This window comes from Alosa sapidissima, chromosome 2, assembly GCF_018492685.1.
Source record: "Alosa sapidissima isolate fAloSap1 chromosome 2, fAloSap1.pri, whole genome shotgun sequence".
NCBI lineage: Eukaryota > Metazoa > Chordata > Actinopteri > Clupeiformes > Clupeidae > Alosa > Alosa sapidissima.
Genome location: NC_055958.1, coordinates 43,787,098 through 43,805,572, shown reverse-complemented (window position 1 = coordinate 43,805,572; position 18,475 = coordinate 43,787,098). Strand labels below are relative to the sequence as shown.

General features: G+C 42.9%; 1 protein-coding gene across 1 annotated transcript in view; it reads right to left on the bottom strand.

Moving 5' to 3' along the window:
* tmprss3a (transmembrane serine protease 3a) overlaps positions 1-18,475 on the bottom strand; it is a 57,631-nt gene that overhangs the window by 21,427 nt on the left and 17,729 nt on the right. The gene's annotated exons all lie outside the window — the stretch shown is intronic.

Below are 18,475 nucleotides of genomic sequence, written 5' to 3'. Positions count from 1 at the left end.
GCTCTGCCACGGTACATCGCTCTGTCAGTCCCCTTCTGAAAAAGCAGGAGTCTAGGCTACCTTTAAACGTAATTGTTACCGAGAGGAATCCCAGCCTACGAATTCAATAACAAAATAAATCGTAATTAAACATTACCTCGATTAAGGCTACTTAGGTATGGCTTAAGGCTTGACTACACGGTGGTAGCGAAAATCGAAATCTGCTTTTTGATAGCCTACCGGTGCCGCTCCACAAAACGAAAAAAGGAGGATTACTGTTGCAGGCTTTATATACAATTCTTCAACAGAAGACCTTGAATGTTGTCTTGTTTGTGGAGCGCTTTGCTTCGCTTCTGTAATCTCAGCTTCATTGAAAATGAGGGCTTCCCTCAATGACCCTCCGAGAATAAATAAAGGTTGAATGAATGAATGAATGAATGAATGAATAAATGAATGCAGGCTTGCCCAAAATTAAAAAAAAATAAAAAAAATTGCTCCCTCGCGATTGGCTACACATTTCAAAACATTGCAACGTAAAATGCCACAAAAAAGCTGTTTATGAATAGGTCTTAGTGAGTTAGGAGTCCTCTCGACTTAAGCTGTCCCAGACTTAGGTGCTACTTTAGGTCTAAAATGCTTCGTGAATTACTTTTTGTGAAAAAATTAGGAGTCCTAAAGTTAGGAGTGACACGCCCATTATTTTTAGTAGTTGCTCCTAAATTCGCCAGTTAGGAGCTACTTTTAGGCTTAAAATTCTTTGTGAATACGGCCCCTGAATAAAAAGGCCTAGCCTAAATGAATCAAGGCAAAACAAATAGCCTAGTAGCCTAATGAAACATACGGATTGATGTAGTATCTTTGTAACATTATTAAATTATTCTGTTACTATGCCTACGTTTGCAAAAGAGAACATTTTAATTTGATTCACAATAATGTTACATTTAATTTACATGTTGACAATGATTAGCCTAGTTTTGGTTGTTGTTGGCGGCGTTATTGCATGTTAGTTATGCCTACAATGCAAAATTGCTTCCTCGCGATTGGAAGCTCCTGTAGCTGCATAGGATTTCAAAACAGCAGGTTTGTGAATAGGTCTGTGAGTAAGGAGTCCTCTTGACTTCTTTTAAGCTGTCAGAGGTGGGAAGGTGTGATTTTTTGGGGGAAGGGCCGGATTAACTGGGCACAATTGTCTGATGGCCCCCCTTCCCCCCAGCCAACGTGAATCGGGTGGTTAGTTAATAGGCCTATCGTGAAGATTTTTCCTGCCATCTAAGGCACGAGCGCATCTGTGAGGCCAAGCCTCACCAAGTAGCTCGTTTGTTTACAACTAACATTCCATTTAATTAAACTGCTTTATAGGCTATGCCGAAATAGTTTTCAACATTTTGAATATTAGTGTCGGGTGAATTGAAATGTTCTCAAAGTAGCCTTATGGCTGAAAGCTGCTTGGGACACCGCCCCCCCCCCCCCCCCCTCCGTCAAGCAATATAACCATACAAACGCGCTTCCTGCACTCATTGTTTCAAAAGGAGTAATTTTGGCTTTGTCAGAACTGAAGAGCTGTGGACGGCACGGCACGGTATGCCCAATGAAAATAAATTAACGCAACGCAACACAACACAACACAGACCCCGCTTCTCTCGCGTCAGTCACTGACATAAACGAAACACAGAACCCGCTTCTCTCACGGCAGTCACTGACAGTAACCTAGAATAAATGCATGGGGGAAAAACACTTCCCCATGACAAAGACATCGTAAAACACTGAAAGTTAATATTTTGTCACTAGCAACATTCATCTTTCCTTTGTCAAATGTATTATGTTCCAAGTACCCTATGCGTAATTCTGCTTCATAAAGTTGAACAAATACATTTGCTTATTTCACAGAAAAATATAATAGCCAGTCTACAGTGCAGAGTTGGTAAGTTATGGTAGGCCAACTTGCAGTGAACATACAAACAGGGGAAATTATTTCTCTTGCAGCTGAGTAGCCTCAGGTGCGCACGTAGACATAAGGCCGAACATGCAAGCGCCAATGAATCGTGCTTTCGCGACAATCGCGCCGTTAAACTTAAATAGGTTAACATCACTCTAAGTTCGCCTTCAAGCAAAGAAAACGATGATTTGAAGACATCTGTTTCGTTGGAAGGGCAAGGGGTAGCAACAGGGCAACACAGAGACAGGCCCGATGGCAGGGCTGTTATGAGAGTATTAAAATATGGGATATTCTACGGGAAAACATTAAAACGGCAAGACAGCGGGGAAAGTTAAAATACGTGATAAACACGGAAAAAGTTGGCATGCATTGTTTCGGTCCCCGTGCACAGGGATTATTTGTCATACTATTAATCACATATGATTATTTGTGAAATTGTGCAAACAGGCGCAACACATTTGATAAGGAAGGACTGGTAGCATGCAAGCTCACGGGAAAGATTGATTTAAGAACGTTATCACAGTGTGTGACTGTGGCGCGGGCGGAAGACAGCGACAATTGGCAGAGGAGGGTCATGTCTTTAACAATTCTGTCGGAGGGTCATTGAACAATTTCTAGCAGGAAAGAGAGGGTCATGCAACTTGCAACTGAAGCACTCAAAATTCCTCCGGTGGCCCCTTCAATAAATAATGAACAGTCCCTAGATTGCTGCTGGGCTATATGTCTTGGATCATGTCTGTTAACCACTCATTGCTGTCAAACGCATAGCCTATGCGGTTGCATCCATTACAAACAAACATGCAATGTGAACGTCTGGGATTGGGGAGAGCACTAAATGCTCTACTGAATAAGCACGAAGTCAAACCTTTAAATGAAAAACACTCTTTAATAATCAAAAAATAAAAATAAACCGCTAATGAAGTAAACTTGTGACCATCAAAAATCGTTTATCGCCTGTAACTCCGTGATAACAGGACGTAACAGGAAGGCATTTGGCTGAGCAACGGAGGTTAATATGCTCTATATTTTGTCCAAATGATGTCTGTCTATCATCGTTGCACTCGGAGAAAACCAGAATGTTTCATTTGTCCTGCGTTTCTTCTACGGCTGCAAACGGGATTCACTCGCAGTTAACCAAATATTTCTTTATTAGGGCAGGGCAGGCATATTTCTGGCTATTAAATTATTTCTAAACCAGTCTGCTAAAGTCTGTAGTGAAGTCTGTGTAGGGTTTTCCAGCTCCATTTCTTTTTACGAGACACCCTGCTCACTTGAGCCATCTACCGGTTGTTTGGGTTGTTGCAGCGTCTCACTGGGAAAATACAAATTAAAGTCGCGTGATACCGCGTGATCCCACGCACGGACCGCGAGTGAAGCTGGCCAAGTCGAAGCACTGCCCACTGTAGTTTGTGTGATTTTTGGAAGTTTATTTTTTGGAAACAATGGCCGATTCTGCCAGGTCTGAAGTAACGTCAATTGAAGTTCAAGATATGACTGAAGTAGCGCGTTTGCGCACAGCAAGATCAGGAAAAATGTCTCATTTAACACGGAGAATGAACATACTGAACAATTTAATGACTGGTAAGGAGTTTATTGAAGAAAACATGCTTAAGTTTAATGGATTTCTTGAAGAGTTTGAACAGTTGCATCATACGTTGAAAAGCTTGATGAAGACACGTAATGAAGACGATGAAAAATGGTATCAGCCTCGACATTCAAACTTTGATATTATATATATTATATATAGTATAAGATTCACATTCGCATATACATATATATATATAGTATAAGATTCACATTCGCATATACATATATATATAGTATAAGATTCACATTCGCATATACATATATATTATATATAGTATAAGATTCACATTCGCATATACATATATATATATATAGTATAAGATTCACATTCGCATATATATATTATATATAGTATAAGATTCACATTCGCATATACATATATATTATATATAGTATAAGATTCACATTCGCATATACATATATATATAGTATAAGATTAACATTTGCAAGTAGCTGCTTTTATTTCGAACATAACTAGATGGATTTCTTTTTTTTTAAGTATATTTTTTTGGCCTTCTATGCCTTTAATTGACAGGACAGTAGAGAATGACAGGAAGTGAGTGGGAGAGAGAGTCAGGGTGGGATCCGGAAAGGACCAGTTGCGCCACGGCTGGGGCCAACTAGATGGATTTCAACCGTAGAAAATCCTACTTCCCCTAACGCAGATGAAGTCACTACTTCTGCCACCCAAGTGGAGCCTTCGTTATCGTTGATTGCTGAAGAAGCAGACGCAGAACTTGAATTTGACGCACAAGCTGCTTTCTTTTCTTGAAAGTGACCCAGTAGTCAGACCTAAGGCACACACTCAAGTTCAGTTCCCCCTGCCTTTTCCTGGTCCAGATAAATATCGCAAATATCGCTTTGGGCATGTTTTACATCCTAGGCCCAGTCTCTCTAGTGAGTTTGGCCACAGGTGCAACTCACCTCATCCTATAGTCTTCCTACTGCCACTACGCCCTCTATTTATTCACTCTTTTCAAAATATGATAGAGCGTAAGACTGACAATGACAGAGACAGACTGCAGTTTCTTATTCAGTACACTAAGGGCCATGCACAAAAACTGGTTAAGAGCTGTGAATATATGGCCCCAGATAGAGGCTATCAGAAAGCCATGCAGTTATTGAAGGAAAACTTTGGACATGAGTATAAGATTTCTTGTGCTTATTTGGAGAATAATCCTACAGGATTATGCCATGTTCCTCAGAAGCTGCTGCAATGCAATGGAAGAAACATCATAGATGGAGGAGTTGGACACTGTGTCCACGATGAAAAGCATTGTCCTAAAACTGCCTTATAGGCGAGAAAGGTGGCGCAACAAAGCTTATGACCTGCAAGAACAGCATGACCGCAGGGTAAGAATTTTAGACCTTGTCTCCTTTATTGAAAAGCAGGCTCGCATAGCTGCTGACCCGTTTTTTGGTGATCTTCAAGATCAGACAGCCATTAAAGGAAAGACTAAAGCCCCAGTTAAGACACAGACCTCTAAGTCATCTGGCAGTAGCTATGTCACCAGTGTAGCACTTCCTCATAAAGACGCAAAGCCTGAACCCTCCTGTCATTTTTGTAGCTCCAAGCACACACTGGACTCATGCAAGATGTTTATGAAAAAGGCCCATAGAGATAAGCTCAGTTTTTTAAAGACCAAGGGCATATGCTTTGGATGTCTCTCCACAGGGCACATCAGCAAAGATTGCAAAAGGCGTCTGACCTGTAATATGTGCAAACGAGCCCATCCAAGCACCCTCCATATTGAGCCCAAAGACAGTGCAACCAAGGAAGCTACAGGTAGCGCATCAGCTGAGTCATGTGGTCATATAGGGGCCGGAGACCAAGAGAATGTGCTCTCTATTGTTCCTGTCAAAGTCAAGGCAGCAAAAGGCAGCCAGGTCATAAAAGTGTATGCACTCCTTGGTCCTGGTTCTTCTGCCACATTCTGTTCTGAGGAGCTCATGTCACGTCTCCACATTAGGGGCAAAAAGACACACATTCTTCTGCGCACAATGAATCAGGAAACGAATGTTCCAACTCATGTTGTATCAGGTCTGGAAGTTTCAGCACTGGACAGCAACACTTTCTTGCCCCTCCCTGACACCTTTACTCAAAAGGAGATGCCAGTAACCACCAGCAGCATCCCCAAGCAGAATGACCTGGCTCATTGGACACACTTGAGTAAGGTGACTATCCCCTCCATTAGTTCCAAGGTAGAGCTGTTGATTGGCACAAATGCTCCAAACCAGACAGACCCCGAAGGAACACCGTATGCTTGTGCACATCTTCGGTGCTGTGTCATCCCCCAGTATTGCAACTTTTGCATTGCAAAAAAAAAGCTGCTGACAATGAAAGCTGCTTTTCCCCTCAGGTGTCTGAGACTATTCGTCACAACTTTTATGTGGACGACTGCGCAAAGTCTGTGTCCAAGGGGTCTGACGCCATCCAACTGGTAAAGCATCTCACTGCATTGTGCAGTAAAGGTGGGTTTCAGCTAACTCAGTGGGTCAGCAACAGCCAGGCAGTTTTAGCTTCCATACCCAAAGAACACCGGGCAAAGGGGATTAAGTCATTATATCTCGACAAAGACTGTCTGCCTATTGAAAGAGCCCTGGGACTGCAATGGTGTGTGGATTCTGATGAAGTCCAGTTCAACATCAGCTTAAGTCAAAAACCACACACCCGCAGAGGCATACTTTCTGTTGTCAGTTCAATCTTTGATCCACTCGGCTTTCTTGCTCCTCTCATCCTTCCAGTCAAGCAGTTACTGCAGGAGCTCTGCCAGAGGGGCTTTGCATGGGATGAGCCTTTGCCACCGGCCGTATCAGAGCGATGGATAGAATGGACCAGCAGCTTGGAAATGATCAGAGGCTTCAGCATGCCACGCTGCCTGAAACCGGATGGCTTTGGGGAAACCAGACGTGCTGAGCTGCATCACTTCGCCGATGCCAGTGAGAGTGGCTACGGTTCTGTGAGCTACATTAGACAGGTGAACAAGCAGAACATAATACATGTCATATTTGTCTTAGGAAAATCCAGAGTTCTTCCCCTAAAGAACATTACAGTGCCAAGACTGCTGCGCTGCTGGTAAAAGTGGACAGAATGCTGAGGAGAGAGTTCCACATTGACTTGAAGCCCTCAGTCTATTGGACGGACAGCCAAACAGTGCTAAAATAACTGGCGAATGACCAAGCAAGATTTAAGACCTACGTGGCAAACAGGGTCTCGTTGATACGGGACAACACAGAACTGTTTCAGTGGAGATACGTGGGCACTAAGGACAATCCAGCAGATGACTCTTCAAGAGGATTGAGTGCAAGAAAATTCATGGAGCAGAGGAGATGGATCCATGCACCTGAATTTCTGTGGAAACTAGAAGACAGTTGGCCAGTAGGAGAGGCACCGGGCTCCATGCTTCAGGATGATCCAGAGGTCAGGAAAGCCACTACTGTATGCACAGCAGTGGTGAAAACTGAAACGCCTACAGACCAGCTTATTTCTTTCTTTTCAAGTTGGATCAGGTTGCTAAAGGCAGTAGCCTGGTACTTCAGACTGAAGACTGCTTTGAGGCTGATGGTGAAAAGAAGAAAAGAGCTCCCCTCATCTCAAATCGGCACCCGCTCAATTAAGCAAAGGTGGAGCATTAAGTTGGAAGATTTCAGAACCCACTTTGGTGGACAGCTCCTCACGGCAAAGGATCTTGCGGATGCAGAAAAGTCCATCGTCATCTTTGTTCAGAGGCAAGCTTTCTTTCCTGAAGTTGCATCATTGCAGATGACACCACCTAGAGTACACAAGAACAGTCTGTTGTGCAGGCTTGATCCTGTACTGGACGGGGGCGTTCTCAGAGTAGGTGGCCGTCTGCATAGTTCGGCAATGCCTGAAGAGACTAAACACCCCTGTATCCTACCCAAAGACTCTAATCACTTCTCTTGTTAAGACACATTCATGAGCACAGTGGACACAGTGGCAGAAACCACATGCTTGCAGAGCTCCGCAAGAGGTACTGGGTCGTAAAGAGCAACACAGTAGCGAGCCGTGGCCCACTGGTTAGCACTCTGGACTTGTAACCGGAGGGTTGCCGGTTTGAGCCCCGACCAGTAGGCCGCGGCTGAAGTGCCCTTGAGCAAGGCACCTAACCCCTCACTGCTCCCTGAGCACTGCCGTTGTAGCAGGCAGCTCACTGCGCCGGGATTAGTGTGTGCTTCACCTCACTGTGTGTTCACTGTGTGCTGTTTGTGTTTCACTAATTCACCGATTGGGTTAAATGCAGAGACCAAATTTCCCTCACGGGATCAAAAAAGTATATATACTTACTTATACTTAGAAAGGTGCTCTCAAAATGTGTCAAGTGTCGCCGTGCAAGGGGCAAAGCAGGTTAGCAGAAGATGGGTGATTTGCCCTTTACCAACGTCGGATTGGACTACTTTGGCCCGATTGAGGTGAGGCGAGGGAGAAGCGCAGTCAAAAGGTATGGAGTTATCTTTACTTGTATGTCCAGCAGAGCTGTTCATTTGGAAATTGCTTATACTATGGACACAGACTCATGCATTCACGCCTTGAGGAGGTTTATTTGCAGGAGAGGCCAAGTGAAGCACGTTAGGTCCGACAATGGGACGAACCTAGTGGGTGCACATGCTGAACTGAAAAAGGCCCTGATGTCCCTCAACGAGAAGAAAATCCAAGATGCGCTACTTCCTGATGGCATTGAATGGAGTTTTAACCCCCCAGCTGCATCACACCACGGCGGAGTCTGGGAGAGGCTCATAAGATCCGTCCGGCGGGTACTCAACTCCACTCCAGCAATGCATCGATGACGAGGGCCTTCATACCCTGTTCTGTGAAGCAGAGGCCATGACGAGGGCCGTCATACCCTGTTCTGTGAAGCAGAGGCCATGACGGGGGCCTTCATACCCTGTTCTGTGAAGCAGAGGCCATGACGAGGGCCTTCATACGCTGTTCTGTGAAGCAGAGGCCATGACGGGGGCCTTCATACCCTGTTCTGTGAAGCAGAGGCCATCCTGCACAACCGTTCTCTCACCACAGTGTCCTCAGACACCCACGACCTGGAACCACTGACCCCAAACCATATCCTTTTACTGAAAACCAATCCCATTCTGCCCCCTGGACTCTTCCTTAAATCTGACCTCTAACCGATGGACCAAGGAATACCTTCTTCTGCTCCAAGAAAGGCAGAAATGGATGGATGTGAAAAAGAAAATTAACATTGGAGACGTCGTCCTGGTGGTCGATCCCACTGCTCCACGAGTCCTGGCCATTGGGCAGAGTGTTAGAGATGAGACCTGATGGAAGAGGCCTGGTCCGGTCTGTGAAGCTTCAGACAAAGACTTCAGTCCTGGAGTGGCTGATGAAGGACCATGATGTTCCTGATCAAATTACAAAGGAATGTAATATGCCTAGTGTCTTTACATATACTGCATTAAGTGCTTAAAAATATTAATTATGATGGCTCTGTTTATGGCTCCTTTTTTCTATTTATTTAAGTAATTGATTCTGTAAGAACAATTAGGGGCCGGAGTGTAGGAGCCACATTTATGTTTTTTATATCTTATGATTATTTATACTTTTTCCGTTTTTCTGGGTTTGTGAGACTGCACCCTCTACAGGTGGTGATGGTGCCACCCGATAAATTGACGCTGGTAGCGCATGACGAGGAGAGGGCGGGCCAGCGCATGACGAGGAGAGGGCGGGCCAGCCCATACAGTCATTGACCTCGGCTCGGCTGGTGGAACGCTGCTGCAAACTCGGCCTGTGTTTGGCGTCTAGGGCTTTGAATTGCTGCCTGCTTATTCCGTTTACCACAAAGACTTTTTTTGCAAACCATTGCATTTTTATTTTGTATTTTTGTTTATTTACAATAAATTATCGACAACAGTTAAGTCAAGCTCTGTCTTGGATTACTTGGATGCGAGTTGTGAGTCTGACAATGCACCACCTGCTTTCTCCTGTGGTTGAAAACAAAGACAAATGGAAATAAGACAATATAAGAAAACCCTGTTTTTCGCCACTACACCAGGTTCAGGTGAGGAAGTATAAGATAAGCCTTTAAAGGCTCTGGCCCCAGCCGTGGTGCAACTGCACCGTACGCCGGCGATTCCCGCCCCGTGGTCCTCTCCAGATCCCACCTCAACTCTCTCTCCCATTCACTTCCTGTCCACTTCCTGTCCACCTCGACTCTCTCTCCCACTCACTTCCTGTCCACCCCGATCTCTCTCCCACTCACTTCCTGTCCACCCCTGCTCTCTCTCCCATTCACTTCCTGTCACTCTCCACTATCCTGTCGCATTAAAGGCATAAAAGCCCAAAAAAATATACTTAAAAAAAATAAAGGCATAGCTCAAATGACAAGAGAGATGTGCTGATGCGCTAACTGTTGCCTACGGGGATTTTCAAGGGGCAGAACTACAGCCTATACAAATGAGTTAGCTCACCAAACTGCAACCTTCTTTTTAAGTATATTTTTGGGCTTTTTATGCCGTTAATTATAGGACAGTGGAGAGTGACAGGAAGCGAGTGGGAGAGAGAGTCGGGGTGGGATCCGGAAAGGACCACGGGGCGGGAATCGAACCCGGGTCGCCGGCGTATAGTGCAGGTGCTCCAGCCAGTTGCGCCACAGCTGGTGCCTAAACTGCAACCTTCTGTGTCATCACACAACTTTACTCTTTACGAATTGAAATGGAGACTAATTCAATTGTAAAATAAACTAGCAATAACAACATGCAAATAATAGGCCAATATGATTACTATTGCTAATTGCTAGACTATTATAAAGCACCTGATATGAGCTGGACATTGAGGTCAGTGATTTAATGTTAGGCATCAACCTAGCTGTTTACTAATTTTACACAATGCCTGGTATACTACAATTGCTGATGACAGTCACTTAGAGGCTATTTACTAGGGGATATAATATATGTTGGTGATAACACAGTCCCTGCTTTTCCCCAATCCTTCCTGGAACATTTAAACTGATTATTTTTCTCTTACACACAGACAATGAAAAACCCTCACACACACCCAATTACAGCGATTGAAAATGTAGCTTGTTCCCTGATTGGAAAATTGAACTGTGTCATAGTGCGGGGGTGTTTTTCATCCCCATTTTAAATAATTGTATGTATAGCAGTGCTACTATTACTTTATTAGGGATATATAATGTTGTTATTAATGGTGAAATGTATGTTGCTTTATTGTTTCTATGTATGTGTGTGATACATGTTTGATTGTACATGTGCTGAGCAGATTCCCCCCCGTCATTGGGGTATCAACCAATTGGCCCCTAATTGGTTGGCTTTATTTAAAGCAAAGGCTTTTCTGCCTTGAGGGGAGAGAGTCTAACATTTGAACATTTCTTGTATTTGTAAACAAATACATCAATTTAGGAGGGAGATGAATAAAGAATGGGCATGCACATTGCACACACATTTCTGTGATTATATTGAGTACGTAGCCTAGACCAATTGTAATCTGGGTTGTGTTAAAACTGCGATTCAGTACTGCACACGCCTGGACTCGAACCCGCGAAACAGACGCACCTTAGAACGGGAGTCGAGCGTGCTAACAATGGAGCTAAAAGCCCACGCTATAAGCTTTCGTGTCAGCAGCACTATTGACTCTGTTGGCTCTCCTTTTTCAACAACCCACAATGGCCCGCCCCGTGTCGTGCAACTTTAATGCTTTGAATTAAATTTCGAAGCAGTCACGTGGGTGTGTGGGAAACGAAGCTTCGGACGTCACTGATCACGTGATTATCACAAAACGAATCAAGCTCCGATACAAAGCTCCACTCCAAATTGGTTCAGGTCTTTGATACACGCTTCGAAGCAGGGGGTTCACAGGTAACATCACTAGCTATTGCGTAAGAAACCGGTTGGTTGTATTTTGTTTTGTTTAGTCTTTTTGTTTACACTGTTTTCACACTGTAAATAAATCTGCACTCTCCACCGAAATCCATGTTTGCTTGCTGTGTCTTCACCTCAGTGAGTCCTAGCCGCTCATCCTGCATGTGGGTACGGACCGCAAGGGCCGCATTTTTCACAAACACCTACATAACCACAATGTTTATTGTCCCTAACACCATTAGATAACAACTATTCGATTAACTATCTGAACAACACAGGTGACCACTAATGCATAACATATACACTATTTTTGACCATTTCTGAGCTGTGAAATTCAGCAAATATGTTTTGTGGTTGTAAACTTGTTGCAGTATCATAACTATTCTACTTGTGTCTGCAATCGCTCAATCTCTGCTCAATATCTCCTACTATACAGATAAGGATATCTCTCTTATCACATCTCATATATATAATAATGCTTAATTTGTGCAATCATCACCCAGAAATAATAAAAAAGTAACATCAGGGTTTGTTTGCTCATAATCATTTGTACTTTATTTATGACTTGTCAGCATCTGCATCATGTTGAGCAGTGTGTTCCATTCAGAGAGGAAACAGCAGGAAGCCACTGAAGGTGCTGTGATTATCAGTATTATCATAGAGCCTGTCACCTGTAGGGAGTACCATGTTAACTACATCTCCCACCTCCAGCTGCAGAGTCACACCACTGGACAGATAGGCGTGGCTTTCATGTGCATCATACTCCTGTAATAAGATGATCCACTCTCCATTCTTACACATCATGATGTGCATATAACGTGAAGGTGGATTATCCATGACGTTGAATCTGAAGTAGTAGACTCCCCTGACTGGAGCTGTGAAGAAGCCTGTCATGTTGTTGTAGGCCTGTCCAACATTGGTGATGATCTAGTGAAGACCAAGTTCAGCTCATTAACCCCAGACTCCATGTATCCTGAGTCAGTCAGACCTGCTGAGAATGCCACCTTGGGTTGCTCTAGCTTGTTCTCCAGATTCACTACATCAGTCTCAGTAGCTGCCACTCTGGTCTTCACTGCTGTCAGCTCTGCCTCTTGTGCTGCAGTTTCCATCTTCAGGTTCTCCACCTCAGTCTCACTGTCAGACAGTCAGACAGCTGCAGTTTCGATCTTCAGATTCACCACTTCAGTTTCACTAGCAGCCAGTTTGGTCTTCAGTACGATCATCTCTGTGTGTAGATCGTCATTCTCAGCCTCCACCATCTGTAGGTCATTCTGCGTGACAGTCAGCAGCACTCTCAGCTCCACCACCATGTCTCTGAGTTCCCTGAGCTCAGTAGTGACGTCCAGCGTGGTAGTGACCGCAGCAGCAGCAGCAGCCCCAGTGCTCTGGCTCTCTGTCTGAACTTCAGTCTGGGTGCTCTGAGTCTGAGCTCCACACATGGAGAACAGCAGCACCAGCAGTGGGATGACGGCCCTCATCTTCAACACTCTCACAGGACAATCGCTAGCAGTAGTAGCAGTAGCAGTAGTAGTAGCAGTAGTAGTAGCAGTAGTAGCAGTAGTAGCAGCAGTAGTAGCAGTAGTAGTAGCAGTAGTAGTAGCAGTAGTAGCAGTAGTAGCAGCAGTAGTAGCAGTAGTAGCAGCAGTAGTAGTAGTAGTAGTCGAAGTAGCAGCAGTAGTAGTAGTAGTAGCAGCAATAGCAGTAGTAGCAGTAGTAGTAGTAGTAGCAGCAGTAGCAGTAGTAGTAGTAGTAGTAGTAGTAGCAGCAGTAGTAGTAGTAGTAGTAGTAGTAGTAGTAGTAGTAGTAGTAGCAGCAGTAGCAGTAGTAGTAGTAGTAGTAGTAGTAGCAGCAGTAGCAGTAGTAGTAGTAGTAGTAGTAGTAGCAGCAGTAGTAGTAGTAGTAGTAGTCGTAGTAGCAGCAGTAGTAGTAGTAGCAGTAGCAGTAGTAGTAGTAGTAGCAGCAGTAGCAGCAGTAGCAGTAGCAGTAGTAGCAGTAGCAGCAGCAGTAGTAGTCATAGTAGCAGCAGTAGCAGTAGCAGCAGTAGCTGTTGTGTTTGAGTCTGAGATCACCCTCTTTTTATACCTTAGTGATTATGTAAGAACTTTTAGGGGTTGGCTTAAGTCCAGGGACACTGATCAAAATATTGAGATGTGTGTTTTTTTCCAGTACGTGTCTGTGTATTCAGTTATCATTGTTGTGGGAAAATGCCTACCCCTCAACCTTCATAACAGGTGGGGCTTCTTGTCCTTATTTCACCCCATACTATACCATAGGTTGAGTCATGTAAAAATGTCCAAATCTTCTCATACCACTAAGAGAAGGTAGAATTGACTCTCTGTCCCCTATCCTGGCTCTTGGCTTTCTTTACTATCAGTAACAGATGTATTAAGCTTAGATAAAATAATTACACATGCAAATGTGTATAAAATATGAAGTTTAAACTTGGGGAACATGACTGCCTCTCTGCCTGCCTGTGTTTACCGGGGGGGTGAAGTGGACCTTGGAGGGAGGGGGGCTGAGTGTCCAAACAGCAAAACTCTGCCAAGTCCACTGATTATAGTGCAGCTTTGATGTGTGTGAGAGTGTGTCTGGGTGTGTGAGTGTGGGTGTGAGTGAGTGTGTGTGTCTGTGTGTGTGTGTGTCTGTGTGTGTTTATATGCCTGTGTGTGTGTGTGCGTATATGTCTGTGTGTGTGTTTATATGCCTGTGTGTGTGTGTGTGCGTATATGTCTGTGTGTGTGTGTTTATATGTCTGTGTGTGTGTGTGCGTATATGTCTGTGTGTGTGTTTATATGCCTGTGTGTGTGTGTGTGCGTATATGTCTGTGTGTGTGTGTTTATATGTCTGTGTGTGTGTGTGCGTATATGTCTGTGTGTGTGTTTATATGCCTGTGTGTGTGTGTGCGTATATGTCTGTGTGTGTGTTTATATGCCTGTGTGTGTGTGTGCGTATATGTCTGTGTGTGTGTGTTTATATGTCTGTGTGTGGGCTGTATTTTGCACACCCTCAGACTGGACTATGGTAAAGAGCAAGTTTACACCCTCAGACTGGACTATGGTAAAGAGCAAGTTTACACCCTCAGACTGGACTATGATAAAGAGCAAGTTTACACCCTCAGACTGGACTATGATAAAGAGCAAGTTTAACACTAAGGCCTCAGACTGGACTATGATAAAGAGCAAGTTTAACACTAAGGCCTCAGACTGGACTATGATAAAGAGCAAGTTTACACCCTCAGACTGGACTATGATAAAGAGCAAGTTTAACACTAAGGCCTCAGACTGGACTATGATAAAGAGCAAGTTTACACCCTCAGACTGGACTATGATAAAGAGCAAGTTTAACACTAACGCCTCAGACTGGACTATGATAAAGAGCAAGTTTACACCCTCAGACTGGACTATGATAAAGAGCAAGTTTAACACTAAGGCCTCAGACTGGACTATGATAAAGAGCAAGTTTACACCCTCAGACTGGACTATGATAAAGAGCAAGTTTAACACTAACGCCTCAGACTGGACTATGATAAAGAGCAAGTTTACACCCTCAGACTGGACTATGATAAAGAGCAAGTTTAACACTAAGGCCTCAGACTGGACTATGATAAAGTAAAGAGCAAGTTTAACACTAAGGCCTCAGACTGGACTATGGTAAAGAGCAGGTTTACACCCTCAGACTGGACTATGATAAAGAGCAAGTTTAACACTAAGGCCTCAGACTGGACTATGGTAAAGAGCAAGTTTACACCCTCAGACTGGACTATGATAAAGAGCAAGTTTACACCCTCAGACTGGACTATGATAAAGAGCAAGTTTAACACTAAGGCCTCAGACTGGACTATGGTAAAGAGCAAGTTTACACCCTCAGACTGGACTATGATAAAGAGCAAGTTTAACACTAAGGCCTCAGACTGGACTATGGTAAAGAGCAAGTTTAACACTAAGGCCTCAGACTGGACTATGGTAAAGAGCAAGTTTAACACTAAGGCCTCAGACTGGACTATGATAAAGAGCAAGTTTAACACTAAGGCCTCAGACTGGACTATGATAAAGAGCAAGTTTACACCCTCAGACTGGACTATGATAAAGAGTAAGTTTAACACTAAGGCCTCAGACTGGACTATGATAAAGAGCAAGTTTACACCCTCAGACTGGACTATGATAAAGAGTAAGTTTACACCCTCAGACTGGACTATGATAAAGAGCAAGTTTACACCCTCAGACTGGACTATGATAAAGAGCAAGTTTAACACTAAGGCCTCAGACTGGACTATGGTAAAGAGCAAGTTTACACCCTCAGACTGGACTATGATAAAGAGCAAGTTTAACACTAAGGCCTCAGACTGGACTATGATAAAGAGCAAGTTTACACCCTCAGACTGGACTATGATAAAGAGCAAGTTTAACACTAAGGCCTCAGACTGGACTATGATAAAGAGCAAGTTTAACACTAAGGCCTCAGACTGGACTATGGTAAAGAGCAAGTTTACACCCTCAGACTGGACTATGATAAAGAGCAAGTTTAACACTAAGGCCTCAGACTGGACTATGGTAAAGAGCAAGTTTAACACTAAGGCCTCAGACTGGACTATGATAAAGAGCAAGTTTAACACTAAGGCCTCAGACTGGACTATGATAAAGAGCAAGTTTACACCCTCAGACTGGACTATGATAAAGAGTAAGTTTAACACTAAGGCCTCAGACTGGACTATGATAAAGAGCAAGTTTACACCCTCAGACTGGACTATGATAAAGAGTAAGTTTAACACTAAGGCCTCAGACTGGACTATGATAAAGAGCAAGTTTACACCCTCAGACTGGACTATGATAAAGAGCAAGTTTACACCCTCAGACTGGACTATGATAAAGAGCAAGTTTAACACTAAGGCCTCAGACTGGACTATGATAAAGAGCAAGTTTACACCCTCAGACTGGACTATGATAAAGAGCAAGTTTAACACTAAGGCCTCAGACTGGACTATGATAAAGAGTAAGTTTAACACTAAGGCCTCAGACTGGACTATGATAAAGAGCAAGTTTACACCCTCAGACTGGACTATGGTAAAGAGCAAGTTTAACACTGAGGGCTGTATTTTGCACACCAGCGAATGGCGTAAAACTCGTTTTCCACCCGCGCAAAGTTTAATTCGGTATTTTGCACGTTTATTTTTTAAACATCGCGTCCAGGGGTGTGGCAATTAACAACCTAGGGAGGGGCCTGGCGCGTTGTCTAAAAATCGCTATCGTACACCACCTAAACCTGGTCAGAAGTCAATGGCAAGTTGTTCATATGCTATTTTAAGAGCGCATGTCAACAGTTATATTGGCAGGTGCACGCACCATCCTTCTATCATTCATGAACGCACACCAGTGCACGTCCATGCAAAGCATTACAAATTGCACGATTACAATGGAAAACATAATTAAAACTAGAAACGCAATTCCCAAGAAATTACCAGTGCCTGAAAATGCAAAAGTTGTGATGTAAAATATCATGTATAGTTAAAATAGATAATACAGAGCTGGTTACTGCGGTGATGCTAAGACAGACATGGTGGTTGCATAGCTTAATAAAAGTTGTTGATAGACCGCTAGTTTAATAGATAGATGGTTTAATGGTAGTTTAAAAGTAGACCGTTTAAAAGTTGAATGTATAGTTTAAAAGTTGTTGATAGACAGCTAGTTTAATAGATAGATAGTTTAATGATAGTTTAAAAGTAGACCGTTTAAAAGTTGAATGTAAAAAGTTCAGTAGTTTAATGGGTTACATTGTTTAACAGTGGATTATTGTAGTGAGGACTTTTATTTTGAAACAGTTTTGGGCAGAGGAAACAGTTGAATAGGATGTGTAGTCTTAATTGACCCAGATTGTATGCTTAAAGCCTGAGGCTGCAGGTGGCCTGAACACCTGCCATAGGATTCTAATTGCTTAACGGCCGTATTATGATGTCACAATCGGCAATGTTAAGTCTATGGGGATTTTTAAAAAGTTTTTCTTTAATAGTTTAAAAAGTATAAAAGTTGAAAAGTTGAAAAGGCATAGCAGCTTGGTCTGTTTGAAGACCTACGTTACAAAGTTTGAACGAAGTTTCTAAGTTAAACTGTTCAAGAGAAATTGCGTACGGAAAAAGTGGTAAGCGGAAGAAGAAGTTGTTGAAGTTGCCTAGGAAGAACAGTACAGTGCATTTTCATGCACTGTAACTAGAAATGCAATTCCAAGGAATTACCAGTGCATGAAAATGCTAAAGTTGTGATGTAAAATATCATGTATAGTTAAAACAGATAATACAGAGATGGTTACTACGGTGATGCTAGGATAGACATGGTGGTTGCATAGCTTAATAACAGTTGATAGTTTAAAAGTAGACTGTTTAAAAGCTGAATGTAGATAGACAGCTAGTTTATAGACTAGTTTATGTAGATTGTTGATAGACAGCTAGTTTAATAGATAGTTTAATGATAGTTTAAAAGTAGACCGTTTAAAAGTTGTTGACAGACTGGAAGTTTAATGAATGTTGATATTCAAATAGTTTAATGGCTGTGTATAGGTAGATATTTGACGATAACTGAAAGTTGGAATGGCTCTAATGTTTGCTAGCAGTTATGCTAAGATTTTTAACTATGCTAACCATGCTACTTAGCTAATGTTTTATAGCAGTGCTAGCAATGCTAACATGCTAACCATGTTACTTAGCTAACTTAGCTAACATTTTCTAGCAGTTTAATGAATGTTGATATTCAAATAGTTTAATGGCTGTGTATAGGTAGATATTTGACGATAACTAAAAGTTGGAATGGCTCTGATGTTTGCTAGCAGTTATGCTAAGATTTTTAACTATGCTAGCAATGCTAACATGCTAACCATGCTACTTAGTTAACGTTTTCTAGCAGTTTTGATAAACATGCTAACTATGCTAGCAATGCTAACATGCTAACCATGTGACTTAGCTAACCTAGCTTATCATTTTTAATAGTTATGCTAACTATGCTAACTAACATGCTAACATGCTAACTATGCTTGTTATTGCTTGTTGTATGCTTGTTATTATTACCTGACCGAGCGACCACAGTTCGTCAGAATGAAGAACTGTCTCTCTGACACTGTGATCTGCAGCACCGGAGC